The sequence below is a fragment of the Chlorocebus sabaeus genome, chromosome 22 (assembly GCF_047675955.1).
Source record: "Chlorocebus sabaeus isolate Y175 chromosome 22, mChlSab1.0.hap1, whole genome shotgun sequence".
NCBI lineage: Eukaryota > Metazoa > Chordata > Mammalia > Primates > Cercopithecidae > Chlorocebus > Chlorocebus sabaeus.
This window is the reverse complement of record NC_132925.1, coordinates 93276168-93290859: the sequence shown is the minus strand read 5'-3', so window position 1 is coordinate 93290859 and position 14692 is coordinate 93276168. Positions and strand designations below refer to the sequence as shown.

At 46.0% G+C, this 14692-nt stretch overlaps 1 protein-coding gene across 1 annotated transcript in view; it reads right to left on the bottom strand.

The window, feature by feature from the left end:
- LRRC2 (leucine rich repeat containing 2) overlaps window positions 1–4595 on the bottom strand; it is a 49224-nt gene extending 44629 nt beyond the window's left edge. Inside the window, exon 1 of the mRNA XM_007983961.3 lies at window positions 4517–4595. The gene's annotated coding sequence lies outside the window, so the exon portion shown is untranslated. The remainder of the gene's footprint in view (window positions 1–4516) is intronic.
- Between the last annotated feature and the right edge of the window lie 10097 nt (window positions 4596–14692).

The window sequence follows — 14692 nt, the reverse complement described above, 5'->3', positions numbered from 1 at the left end:
AGACAGGTGCCTGTGTGTCCTTCTCTCCTCCAGTCATCACAAGTTGGACAGCTGGCTGGAGGCAAGGTGACCTACTAAGTCACCAGCTCCTGAACTGAGATTCCATTGCTTGGAGCCTGGCAGTTGCTAACAATAGAGTCTCCAATGTGTAGATGGCAACCAGGGTTGGCCCTGGCCTGCAGCAAGGTACAGCTGGCCAGGTGGACAGACGCTGAGAGCAGTGGGGGAATAGAGACAGAAGAAAATACTCCAGCTTGGTCCCCAGATGCTGCAGCAGTACCCACATCCCATATACAAACAGGTGCCAGGCCTGCAGGTTTTAGTTTACTGATCTTAGCTTTAGTGGACAATAAAATGTAAAATATTTTGTTTTGGTGGATGTGATGGTTTTAAACTATACCCACAAAGTCTTTCACATTCTTCCCTTTAAAAAGGTAGAACTTAATTCCTCCCCTCTTGAGCATAGGCTAGACTTAGTGACTCACTTCTAATGACTAGAATGTGGTAAAAGTAATGGTGTGGCTTCTGGGTCTAGGTCTTCACTCTCTTTCAGATCACTCACTCTAGGAAGTCAGCTGCCATGTCATCATGATGCTCAAGCAGCCTTGTGGAAAAGCTTCATGAGGAAAGGAACTGAGGCCTCCTGTCAACAGCCATGAGAGGGGGCCATCTTTAAAGCAGATCTTCCAGCTCCGGTCAATCCTTCAGATGATGGCAGCCCCTGTGGACATCTTGACCACAACTTCACGAGACCCTAAGCCAGAAATACTCAGCTAAAATGCCCCGGATTTCTGACTCTCAGAAACTGTGAGGTAATAAATGTTTGTTATTCTAAACTGTTACGCCTGGGCGTAACTCGTTATGCAGCAATAAATAACCAAGACAGTGGATTTTTATAAGGCACTTATAAAAATCAGTCTTAACTTCTGGTGCCATCTGGTGTCCATGTTTAGCTGCCTCCTTGAATATGCCCTTGGATATCTCACACATATCTAAAAGAAACATGATGTTCTCCAAACTTGCTCCTTTAGAGTCTGTCCATCCTGGGCCTCCCTTAATTCCACACCTCAGGAATGACTCCATCATAATCTAGAAGATCTAGAAGTTAATTTTTTTTTTTTTTTTTTTTTTGAGATGAAGTCTCACTCTGTCACCCAGGCTGGAGTTCAGTGGCACAATCTCGGCTCCTGCAAACTTCACTTCCTGGGTTCAAGCAATTCTCCTTCCTCAGCCTCCTGAATAGCTGGGATTACAGGCACAAGCCACCATATCTGGCTACTTTTTTATTTTTAGTAGAGATGGGGTTTCACCATGTTGACCAGGCTGGTGTTGAACTCCTGACCTCAGGTGATCCGCCCGCCTCGGCATCGAAAAGTGCTGGGATTACAGGTATGAGCCACCATGCTCAGCCAGAAGTCACTTCGTTTGCTTCGTTTCCTCACTCTGCCCACCCACTATGCAGACAGCATGCACACACATGCACGCGTACACACACACACGTTCATCCACACATCCAGTTATCACCTACGTCTTAAAGGGCATGCATTTCTCACCACCACCAAGTGTCACACCTTGCCTCAGTTGGGGAAAGGCCTCCTAACTGGTCTCCTGGCTTCCCAATCAACTCCATCCAAACCATCTTCTAGTCAATAGTGAGAGTCACTTTCCAATGAGAACTAGATCATGCCACCACCTGGCACAAATCCCCCCGAGGCCTGCCTTTGAAATGACAATGAGATCCCAGCTTTCCACAGAGGCAGTGAGCCCCTGGCATGGTCTGCCCTCGACCAGCCCATCCCGCCTCACACTCCTGCTCCCCTCCTCAGTGCTTGTCCACCCCTTGCCTCTTCCCCCTCAGAGCTCAGCACACACTGCTCCCTCAGCCTAGAACATTCCTCCCCCAGTCACGGGGCTTCCTCCCCACACCCCTGGAACCCACCTTAAATGTTTCTCCTGTCCGGCCTTCCCAGCCTCCTCATCTAAAGTAAACCCGCCTGTTACTTTATTTCTCAGTCTACTGTTTGTTTACATCACAACACTTAATGAAGTTAAAGTATTTGATCCATTATATTTTATCTGTCCATGGACCAAGCCATAGACGAGCCACAGTTTACTGACAGGAGCAGCCACCTGGGAGTCCCCAGACTTGGGTTTACAGCCTGGTCCCCATGAGTTCAGCTGAGCAGGTCATTTGTAGCATATGATGGGAACTGGAGGGGCCTCTCCATCATCTTGTCCAAGTCCCTGCAGAGAGAGGTGTGCTATGGCCATCAAATGAGGGGTTTTGAGTAGTCCAAGGGCTACAGATGCCAGTCTCCTGCTTCTGAACCTCAACACAGAAACTGTGTACTGAGCCAGCGTACTTAGTATGTATTTCTGTTTTTCAATGCCTAGGAACCCTAAGTGACATTTATGGGTGCTCATAAAATGCAGACAGACAGAAGCTTTGTCCATGCCTCCAAGTTCCCAATCTAGAGGGGAGAGCATCAAAGGATATCTTTCAGCGCAGCACGTTCATTAGACAACAGAGGCTGAACCAACCCCTGTAGGAGCCAAAAGAGAAAGGGTAGGGGAAGGGGTTGGGAGAGTCCCGCCCGGACCTTGAGGAACGGGAAAGGGCTAACAGTGCAGGTTTGACTGAATAACTTTCCACACCCCACTCCCCAACCCAGTTATATCAGAACCACTTTACGGAGCCATCCACTTGACAGAGTCATCCACTCTACAGAGCCATCCGCTTCCAGAGCCAGAGGGCATGACTGGAAAAACATGTCCCCTGGCACCAGGGCAGTAGTCTCCACTCAGAAGTCATATGCTAGGGAGAGGGGGGGCTTTCCAGTCATCTAGTCCTCTCCCTTCTTGTCAAATGACACTGGGTTGCTGGGTAGGAGGTGTAGAGTGGGTGCAGGGTTAACCCCTCAGAGCATCCTAAGAAGGATCTGGGGGAGTCTGGGAGGAGAGTCACCTCATCATGCAGGTGCCAAGCCATTCTTGGTGCTCCCTCTGTGAGGCTGGGAGGGGGACAGGAGCAAGAGATGGAGCAGGACAGGAGGACAAAGCTAATGCCAGAGGTCACCTGAACCAGCCATGCAGAGAGAGGCTCTCTTCTCCACACCTGCCTCTCAGAACTCCCCTCCACGGCACCCTTCCAGGTGTGTCATCAATGTGAGGAAAACCTCTATATCAGCCTTGCTGCATCCAAGAGAACAACTGTAACCCATGGGAATTTCTGGGGGCACCAAGATACAATGGGCAATAATATGACAACCAAGGATCTTTGGTGACTCACAAATTCCATTCTATCCTCACATAAGGCCACTGCCTGGACACCAGGGTTGGGATGAACGAATGAGTTTTCTGATAGAAATGAAGGTAAATAGGAGCTAAATAGTCAAGTAAGGTCAGAATAGTCAGCCAAATCCTGAATTAAATGACATTTATGCCACATGATCACAGTTTCCCTGGGGACATCTGATTAATTTTATTGTAATTTGTTAAGCTAGAAAATTCAGCCAGGGGAGGCAGAGGGTCCAAACTGGATTAAGAGGGCAGTTCCAGGTCCAAGTTGCCTGGGCTGGAGCCCTGTCTACCTACTCTCTGGCCACACGTCCCTGAGAACACGGCCTAACCTCTCTGAGCTTATGTTCTCCTGTGGACGTGATGGAGCAAACAGCACTGAGCTCACAAGTTGGCGAGAACATCGTGTAGGATCATTGTGTCAAGGGCTTAAGACAGTACCTGGCACCTAGTAAGGTCAAAAAAAGGCTCAATCACTTAAAAAGAAAGGAAACTAAGAATCGCTGTCACCAATTAAGTGACAAAAGACAAAAACAAGAGGTATGTGAGCATCCGAGGATTTTTCTCCACCTGGTATGATTAGCAGAGGTTCTTTGGGTGAATAATGGGTGAACTCCCCAGTCCCTGAGTTCTGGGAGAGGGTTTGGTCCAGCAGAAGAGCTAGCAACAGGGCAGAGCGGCTAACAAGCCAGACAATTTCTCCTCCTTTGGGTCTCCAGTCACTTTCCGCCCTTGCCTCACGCCTGTCCCAACCCCAAACCAGGGGGCGTGAGACGCTGGGAGAAAAGACTTCCCCGCCAGGGCCATGTGTCAGTCATACCATTCAGGGCACAAACAAAGTTGATTTATCTCCCCTGGACAGCTCTTTGGACCAGAAAGCTTTGGGCTCAGCCTTGGGCACCCGGGCAGTGCCCGCAGGGGAACTGCTAACCCGGAGCAAGATTCACTCGCGGGGATACCCGCCTCCCCACGCTCTCTCCTTTCTCGCCATCCCACCATAGTCCTGGACCTCAGATACCGGTCGATGCCTAAGCCCCAGCCGCTGTCCGGTTAGGGACGTTTACCCCTGTTGCTCCCGCCGACTGCAGGTCACCAAGGCACGGAGGAAGGCGTAAACAACTGAGCGCCCAGGGCACCGGCCGTCTGCCCGCGTCCTCCCACGGGGAGCGCAAGCCCCCTGCTCCCGCCCCGCCGGCCACCTCAGACGCCTAGCGCTTACCTGCCCCGAGGGGCGGGCACTGACAGTCGTGGCCTGCCCGCCGCGGCTGTTTACACCACAGACGCTGTTTACACCCGCTGAGCAGCACGGCCCAGCCGGAAGAAGCCTCCCGTGCCTGTGCGCTAACAGGCTATATTTGTAGGCGGATAATATGATCTGGAGGACATGTGCTAATCAACTATCTATCTATTCTATGTGACTCAGCCCAGCCTGAGACAAAACAGACTTCGTAGGGGAGGGCTTGGCACCCTGCGCGCTGCAGCCGGCCAGCGAGAGACCGGGCCCGGGGACTATCTGCAGCCTCCTACCCGGGGCCAGACCTTTTCACATTGGAGATCCCGGAGGGTGTGGAATGGAAGGGAGCGGGTTCCGAGGGCTCAGCACACTAAACTGGGAACCAAGCCAGACGCAGGCTTTGAAAGCCATATGACCAAGGGAATGTAAAAGCGTTTTGGATGTTGGAAGCAGCAGACATCCAAGGTCTCAATTTCACCGTTATATTTTATATTTTTAATTTCCTAAAATGTATGTGAGCTTAGATTCTCTTTAGATAGTTTACTAATTGGGCAAATATGTTTTGCTGATAGCCGACATCGTGAAAATATGACAAATTAATAATCAGTAATCAAGTCCCTTGCTGCTCCCAAGAGCCCATGTGACCCCTTCCTGACCCTTAATGGCAATGGCTCCTCATCTCCCTTAGCCTAAAACTGAAAAATACCTTTTGTGTGATATATATGTCATACTTCTAAAATTCATTTCCTTAAAAAAGCGTAATTTTCTTTTTCTTTCTTTCTTTGTTTTATTTATTTATTTATTTATTTATTTTTTGAGAGGAGTCTCCCTCTGTGGCCCAGGCTGGAGTGCAGTGGTGCGATCTCAGCTCACTGCAACCTCTGCCTCCCGGATTCAAGCGGTTCTCCTGCTTCAGCCTCCCCAGTAGCTGGGATTACAGGCGCCTGACACCAGGCCCGGCTAATTTTTGCAGATACGGGGTTTCACCATGTTGGCCAGGCTGGTCTAAAATTCCTGGTCTCAGGTGATCCCGCCCGCGGGCCTCCCGAAGTGCTGGGATTACAGGCATGAGCCACGGTGCCCAGCCTTTTGAAAATAATGCTTTTTGGCCAGGCACGGTGGCTCACACCTGTAATCACAACACTTTGGGAGGCCAAGACAGGCGGATCACCTGAGGTCGGGAGTTTGAGACCAGCCCGGCCAACATGGAGAAACCCCGTCTCTACTAAAAATACAAAATTAGCCGGGCGTAGTGGCAGGCTCCTGTAATCCCAGCTACTGGGGAGGCTGAGGCAGGAGAATCACTTCAACCGGGAGGCGGAGGTTGCAGTGAGCCGAGATCACGCCATTGCACTCCAGCCTGAGCAACAAGTGTGAAATTCTGTCTGAAAAAAGAAAAAAAAAGGACTTTTACCTGAGAAATGCAAGTTTTTTTCCCATTATCAGGCCCAAGGAGACATTAAAATGAAACTGCACTCATGCCTACTCACCTCTTTGAGCTATGTCTTCATCTCTTGAAATTGCTTGCTATCGTCACACGTAGCTGTAAATTAACCTAAGAGCAACACGCCAGACACTATAACCCACAGCCTATAGCTAAAGGATGTATAGCTAATCACTAATCAATGTTATTTCTGTAAACCAATGAAAATTCCTAACAAATAACTTTATATTAATCCTTCTCTGTCTCCTTCTTTTACTTTTAAAAATCCACTCATTGAGCAACTGTATGCCAATAAATTGGAAAGTCTAGAAGAAATGAACAAACTTCTAGGTACATACAACCTACAAAGATTGAATCAGGAAGAAATTCAAAACCTGAACAGACCAATAACAAGTAACAAGATCAAGGTTGTAATAAAAAGTCTCCCAGTAAAGAAATGCCCAGAACCTGATGGCTTCACTGCTGAATTCTACCAAACATTTAAAGAAGAACTAATACCAATCCTACCCAAACTATTCCAGAAAATAGAGGAGGAAGGAATATTTGCAAACTCATTCTATAGGCCAGTATTACCCTGATACCAAAACCAGAGAAAGACACATCAAAAAAAAAAAAAAAAAAAGAAAAGAAAACTACAGGTCAAAATTCATCTCTGATGAATATTGATGCAAAAATCTTCAACAACAATAATAGCAAGCCGAACTCAGCAATACATTAGAAAGATCATTCATCATAACCAAGTGGAATTTATCCCTGGGATACAAGGGTAGTTCCAACATACACAAATCAATTGACACGATACATCAGATCAACAGAATGAAGGATAAAAATCATATGATCATTTTAATTGATGCTGAAAAAGCATTGGATAAAATTCAACATTCCCTTATGATAAAAAGCCTCAAAAAAAAAAAACTGGGTATTGAAGGAACATACCTCAACATAATAAAAGCCATATATGACAGATCCACAACTGGTATCTTACTGAATGTGGAAAAAATTAAGCCTTTTTTCTAACAGCTGGAACACAGCAAGGATGCCCACTGTCACCACTGTTATTCAATATAGAACTGGAAGTCCTAGCTAGAAGAATCAGACAAGAGAAAGATATAAAGGGCATCCAAATTGGAAAGGAAGAAGTTAAATTATCTGTTTGCTAACGATATGGTCTTATATTTGTGAAAACCTAAAGACTCCACAAGAAAACTATTAGAACTGATAAACAAATTCAGTAAAGTTGCAAGAGACAAAATCAACATACAAAACCCAGCAGCAGGCTGGGCACAGTGGCTCACACCTGTAATCCCAGCACTTTGGGAGCCCAGGGCAAATGGATTGCTTGAGCCCAGGAGTTTGAGACCAGCCTGGGCAACATGGCAAAACCCCATCTCTACAAAAAAATATAAAAATTAACCAGGCATGGTGGTGTACACTTGTAGTCCCAGCTGCTTGGGAGGCTGAGGTAGGAGGATAATCTGAGCCCAGGAGTCAGAAGTTGCAGTGAACCGAGATTGTGCCATTGCACTCCAGCCTAGGAAACAGAAACCCTGCCTCAAACAAAAAAAGTCAGTAGCATTTCTATATGCTAACAGTGAACAATATGAAAATGAAATTTAAAAAGTAATCCCATGTACAATAACCACACTTAAATTAAATACCTAGGAATTAACTTAACCAAAGAAGTGAAATATCTCTATAATGAAAACTGTAAGACACTGATGAAGGAAATTGAAGAAAATACCAAAAAAATGGAAAAACATTCCGTGTTCCTGTGTTGGAAGAATCAATATTGCTAAAAATGTCCACACCACCCTAAGCCATCTACAGATTCAATGCAATCCCTATCAAAATACTGGACATTTTTCACAGAAATAGAAAAAAGAAACTCTAAAATTTATATGAAACCACGAAAGACCCAGAATAGCCAAAGCTACCCTAAGCAAAAAGAACAAAACTGGAAGAATCACATTATCTGACTTCAAATTATACCACAGAGCCATAGTAACCAAAACAGCATGGTACTGGCATAAAAACAGACACATAGACCAATGGAACAGAATAGAGAATCCAGAAACAAATCCACACACCTACAGAGAACTCTTTTTTGACAAAAGTACCAAGAACATACATTAGGGAAAAGAACAGTCTCTTCAATAAAAGCTGCTGGGAAAACAGAATATCCATATGCAAAAGAATTAAACTAGACCCCTATCTCTCACCACATACAAAAATCAAATCAAAATGGATTAAAGACTTAAATCTAAGACTTCAAACTATGAAACTACTACAAGAAAACATTGGGCAAAATCCCCAAGACCTTGGTCTGGGCAACACCACAACCACAGGCCACAACCACACAAATACCCCACAAACGCAGGCAACCAAAGCAAAAATGGACAAATGGGATTACATCAAGTTAAAAAGCTTCTGCACAGCAAAGCATAAAATCAACAAAGTGAAGAGACAACCCACAGAATGGGAGAAAATATTTGCAAACTACCCATCTGACAAGAGATTAATAATAAGAATATATAAGGAGCTCAAACAACTCTATAGGAAAAAAGTCTAACAATCTGATCAAAAAAGCTGGGCAAAAGATTTAAATAGACATTTCTCAAAACAAGACATACAAATGTCACACAGGCATATGAAAGGATGCTAAACATCACTGATCATCAGAGAAATGCAAATCAAAACTACAATAAGATATCATCTCAACTCAGTTAAAATGGCTTATATCTAAAAGACAGGCCATAACAAATGCTGGCAAGGATGTGGAAAAAGGGAACCCTTGCACACTGTTAGTGAGAATGCAAATTAGTACAACCACTATGGAGAACAATTTGGAAACTCCTCAAAAAACTAAAAATTGAGCTACCATATGAACCAGTAATTCCACTGCTGGGTATATATGCAAAAGAAAGGAAATCAGTATATCAGAGAGATATCTGCATTCCTGTTTGTTGCAGCGCTGTTTACAATAACTAAGATTTGAAAGCAACTTAAGTGTCCATCAGCAGATGAATGGATAAAGAAAATGTGGTACATATACACAATGGAATACTATTCAGCCATAAAAAAGAATGAGATCCAGTCATTTGCAATGACATGGATGAAACTGGAGATGATTATGTTAAGTGAAATAAGCCAGGCACTGAAAGACAAACATCCCATGTTCTCACTTATTTGTGGGATCTAAAAATCAAAGTAGGACTGCGCATGGTGGCTCACGCCTATAATCCCAGCACTTTGGGAGGCCAAGTCAGGTGGATCACCTGAGGTCAGGAGTTCGAGACCAGCCTGGCCAACATAGTGAAACCCTGTCTCCACCGAAAATACAAAAAATTAGCTGGGCATGGTGGCAGGCACCTGTAATCCCAGCTACTCAGGAGGCTGAGGCAGGAGAATCCTTTGAACCCAGGAGGTGAAGGTTGCAGTGAGCTGAGATTGTGTCATAGCACTCCAGCCTGGGAGACAAGAGCGAGACTCCATCTCAAAAGAAAAAAAAGAAAGAAAAGGAAAAAATTAGCCAGGCGTGGTGGCGCATGCCTGTAGTCCCAGCTACTCGGGAGACTGAGGCTTGAAAATCACTTGAACCCAGCAGCAGATAGAGGCTGCAGTGAGCAAGACTCCATCTCAAAAAAATAAAATAGTCATTAAGAGTTGTATGTGATCAAATACAAGATCCGCTGTGTAAGAAGCACTTTTTTTTTTTTTTCTTTGAGATGGAGTTTCACTCTTGTTGCCCAGGCTGGAGTGCAATGGCGTGACCTCATCTCACCACAACCTCTGCCTCCCGGATTCAAGCAATTCTCCTGCCTCAGACTCCTGAGTAGCTGGGATTACAGGTGCCCGCCACCACGCCTGGCTAATTTTATGTTTTTAGCAGAGACAGGGTTTCTGAATGTTGGTCAGGCTGGTCTCAAACTCCTGACCTCAGATGATCTGTCTGCCTCGGCCTCCCAAAGTGCTGGGATTACAGGCATGAACTACTGCACCAGCTTAAGAAGCACTTTTAAATGAGATTGTCCAGGTCATGAAAACCAAGTGAGACCCCAGCTTGCCTCCCAAGTCTAACTCCTGGGTCTGTCTGTCCATCTATCTGTCTGCTGGGGCCAAATGGCCTTGATTTGGTTGGTAGGAAACTAGGAAGTGACTGCCTCCTCCCCATCAGCAGCTTATTGATCACACTAAAATGGCACTTAGTTTAGATTACTGGGCTTGTCTTATCTCAGGGCAGGGGAGATGGGAGCAGGAGCCCTACCTGGGAAATCTCTATCTACCTCATCGTGCTAAGCACAGATAGCTGATCAGTAAATATTTGTTGAATTTAATCGAAAAAATTAAGATTTTGGTGTAAAAGAATTCTAAATTATAGCTATGTCTAAAAGTCTAAATCAGGGCTGGGCGCGGTGGCTTATGCCTATAATCCCAGCACTTTGGGAGGCCAAGGCAGGCAGACTGCCTGAGGTCAGGAGTTTGAGATCAGCCTGGCCAACATGGTGAAATGCCGTCTCTACTAAAAATACAAAATTAGCTGGGCATGGTGGCGCACACCTGTAATCCCAGCTACCTGGGAAGCTGAGGCAGGAGAATTGCTTAACCTGGGAAGCAGAGGTTGCAGTGAGCCGAGATTGCGCCATTGCACTCCAGCCTGAGCATCAAGAGCGAAACCAGTAAACACATCAAAATTATCTTGTCTTACATGTGGTAAATACTCTTAATAAGTTGCCCAGAATTCAGCCCAGAATATCAGTGGTGGTTTGGGTTACATATTTCAGATTTGTCTTTTTTTCCTTCTTTGCTGGGGGAAGAGGGTATTCTTTGTTTTATTTCTAGGATCAGGATTGGGGAAACAAGTTGTTTTCCTGTGGCGTTTCTCAAGGTTTCTCAAGGACCTTGCCCTCGCCCCACCCCCATTTTAGAAAATAGAACTGAGATTTAATATCTCTCTGTCACAGACGTGGCTATTGGAGAAAGACTAAGCCAAAAGAAAACCAGCACAGGTAAACACTTCACTAGAGGTTGGAGAAGCTGAAGTTTCTGGAAGACCGGATTTCTGGACCTCTTACTCCAAGGGAATAAAGGATAGGGGGAAGAGTTGGTGAAAGACAAAAAAAAAAAAAAAAAAAAAACACAAGCAATTTGCAATACACCTTACACGGGCAAGGTGGCTCACCCCTGTAATCCCAGCACTTTGGGAGGCCGAGGTGGGCAGATTGCCTGAGGTTGGGAGTTTGAAACCAGCCTGGCCAACATGGTAAAATCTCGTCTCTACTAAAAATACAAAATTAGCCGGGCATGGTGGTGCATGCCTGTAATCCCAGCTACTTGGCAGGAGAATCGCTTGAACCAGGGAGGCGGAGGTTGGGGTGAGCCGAGATCATGCCATTGCACTCCAGTCTGGGCAACAAGAGCGAAACTCCGTCTAAAAAAAAAAAATACAGTGATGACAAGATAAACTCCGGGGTCAGTGGGTGCCAGGACAGGGCTCTCAGAACAGCTGGAAGCTGTAGTAGGGAAGATGGTCTCAGCAAGGACTTCCCAGAGCAAATGACATTTGGGCTGAGTCTCAAAGAAGCCAATTCAAGTGCTCTGTAAGAAGAACCAGCCAGGTCATAGAAAATGAAATACAAACACCCAATAACCACAGGACACAATGTAAATCCAAGCAACAATGAAATACTACTTTTCACATACTGTATTAGCAAAACTTAAGATGCTTGCTGCAGCCAGAGTTGGTAAGTACTTGGGAGATGAGCTTTCAATACCAACTCAAGGGAGAGGGAGGAGGGGCAGGCTTCTTGGAAAATAATTTGGAAGCATCCACCCTTTAACCAAGCAATTCCAGTGCTAGAAATTTACAAGAGGAATATGCTTTCAAGCGTTCGGCAAGATATACGTACAAGGAAGTTCACCACAAAACGTGGAAACATGTCATGTCTATTCATTGATAAAATCATGTATAGTATGTCTACATAGGAAGAAATATGATACAGCCCCCATGGCTCACAGAAAAAAATGAAGTCCTCTCTTAAGCCCTTCTCCCTTCCTCTTATGCCATTTGTGTAACAATATGGCTGTAAAATGACTCGCTTGAGCACATCTTCCCCACTGAAATTGCAGATTTTTGAATGCAGGAATCTGTCCTTTTATGTCCCACACAGAGACCTGTGGCAAATACAGAATAGGTTTCCAGTTGGAATTTGTAAGTTTGCCAGTGAAAACAGAAAGTCATTAACTTGTTAATGAAGTGTGGCCAGGACACACTGGGTGGATAATGCTTCCGCAGGAGTGTAGCTCAGGTGTTAACAGAAGTTGTTGGGCGCTAAGCTTGACGAAATTAGAGGCCCTGACATTCCTCAGCTGGAGGGTACATATATATACAGAACTCCCCCAGCCCCTCTGCTCTCTCCCATCTTCTGGCCTGCCTGGATGTTCAAGGAAACAATGACAGAGGTAAGACCTAAGAGCCCTATGATAAAAGGAGGCTTTTAACCTTGAAATACTGTCATTGTACTGCAGAAATGGCGTTCTTCTGTTAACTCTTTGGTTGGAATTTAGTTCTATGTGTTCTCAACCATTTAAACAAGGTCGAATTGGCTTTTGATAGCTAAAATTGATCCCATTCTCCAAGTTTATTTTCTTCCTTGAATTTTAGGCAGACACAGGAAGTCTGTCCTTTGATTATGATGTATTTCATTCCACCATTCTTGTTTGGATGGTTTTAAGTCAAAGGCTTATTTGTGTGATTTTTAAACACAATCTGCCCCAGTTTTTAATACACAGTGTCTCAAGGGCAGTACCAAGAAATGGTCAATACCAAGAGCATGGTTTTTTACTTTCTGTTCTCAGTGCCTTTAGTAAGGGATGAGATGGGCTGACTGCGATTGGGGAACCCCCATTGCACAGCACTTCCCAATCCTAGGCCTGGCCTTTTGACACAAAGCACTCATTGGCCTGGAGGCTGGCCAGCAGCCCAGTTCCAACAGTGACCAAGCAGAGGTGACCAGTGGCCATCCTAGGGTAGTCATTCAATTTCCCCACCTGGAGGCAGCAACAACTTTTTGCAGTTAGTACAATTAGAATCAACAATTACTGTTCTTCCTCTCCAGCCTCACAGTGGGGTCACTTCTCACAGCTGTTTCTCCAGAGCCAAGCTCCAGTCTACAGGCAGCCCAGCAGTAGACATCAAATACCTGTTAAATAGCCCTTACATCTCCAGCCCAACAGCAAATATCTAACCTCTCTTAACCACCACAGCCCTTCCCTTCCCCTTCTCCCCATCCCCCATCCCAAAACCTGGCCCAGGCTCTGACTACCCTGGATCCACTTGGCTTCCTCTGCAGTCAGTACCTACGGGGAATGGGGATCTCTTCAGGGGGTTCTGGTCCTTAGAGAAGGGATTTTGTGTGGCTGAAAAGCTGGCGTCCTGGGATTCTGGTCCCATCAATGCCAACATCACCAGACTGGAGACCTCAGTTACTTCCTCCGAAAATGCAGTGATTTCCAGGGGTCCTATTTAAGCTCTAAAAATTCCACAAGAGCTTTAGATAAGGAAATAGCAACGCAGGGGTGTGTTCTGTTGCCAGTTCTGCCACAGGCCTGCCCAGTCTCTGAAGACAAGACATTCAAATCCCCAAATAGAACTCGTTGTCTTGTCCACAAAGTGAGACTAATATTGTGGGCGCTACTTATCTACTTAGCACCTTGGACTGGTGAGGACTGTGGTGCACAAGCTACCTTACAAATGTACCACACTGAGTAACACCTTTACACCTCCTTGCAGCTCCAGGGTTAGCCTTCTCCTTTGCAGAGCCCTCCCCCACCTCCGGCCTCCTAGAGCTTCAGGCCATGTTCCCATGTCCCCTATGAATCTCAGCATGGTACTTGAAGCGTTTCACCTGAAAAGACCACACAGGGAGGAGGTGAAGCACAGCAGGAATGAAATAGTCAACTGCTGTGGAGTTGGAAATGTTACTGCATCCCACCCTTGACTGGATGGGGCCTCACTCCCCCAGTACAAATTATTTTACGTTTGCTTCTCCCAAGATTATGTGTAGAAGTAAACAGCACCTCTTCCCAGCACCTGTGGATCCATGGCATCCACACAGGTAGGCACTGACGCTGAAATGGGTTCGGATGCCACCAATTCTTTCTGCCGAGGCCTAAATCCAATAAACAGAGGTGGATGGAAACAACTATCTAATAAAAGCTTCACATTTGTGTGCCTGGCAATATTAAGTAACCGTCAGGTTTTCCTTCAGAAATTGGAATTAAATGCGATTTAGAAACTACTAACGACTTTGGGCGTATTTAGTAACATATTACCCGGAGGACTGAAATGTTAGGGGAGGCGACTCCGGCTCATAGACGTGCCTCTCCATCTGGGGCGTCTGGAGCTTCGTGGAGCCACTCAATAAACACGTTTACCCCTGCAAGCGGCACATTAGAGCCCGGGGGTAACTCCCGGTGTCGTGGGGCCAGGACGGCGAGGGGCTGCAAGAGGTCGCACCGTGGGCGCTGAAGGCTGAGATAAATTCCCGTGATTGGGGACTGAAACGGCCTCTCATGCCGGACTGCCGTGGTTCTAGAACTTTTTCCTGGAACAGGCACTCCCACTCAGAGCCCCAGCGGCTGCGCCCCTGGCCGCCCCTCCCCTCTCCCGGGCACCTGGCGCCGGCTCCCGCGTCCTCCCAGGAATTCAGGTCCGCCTG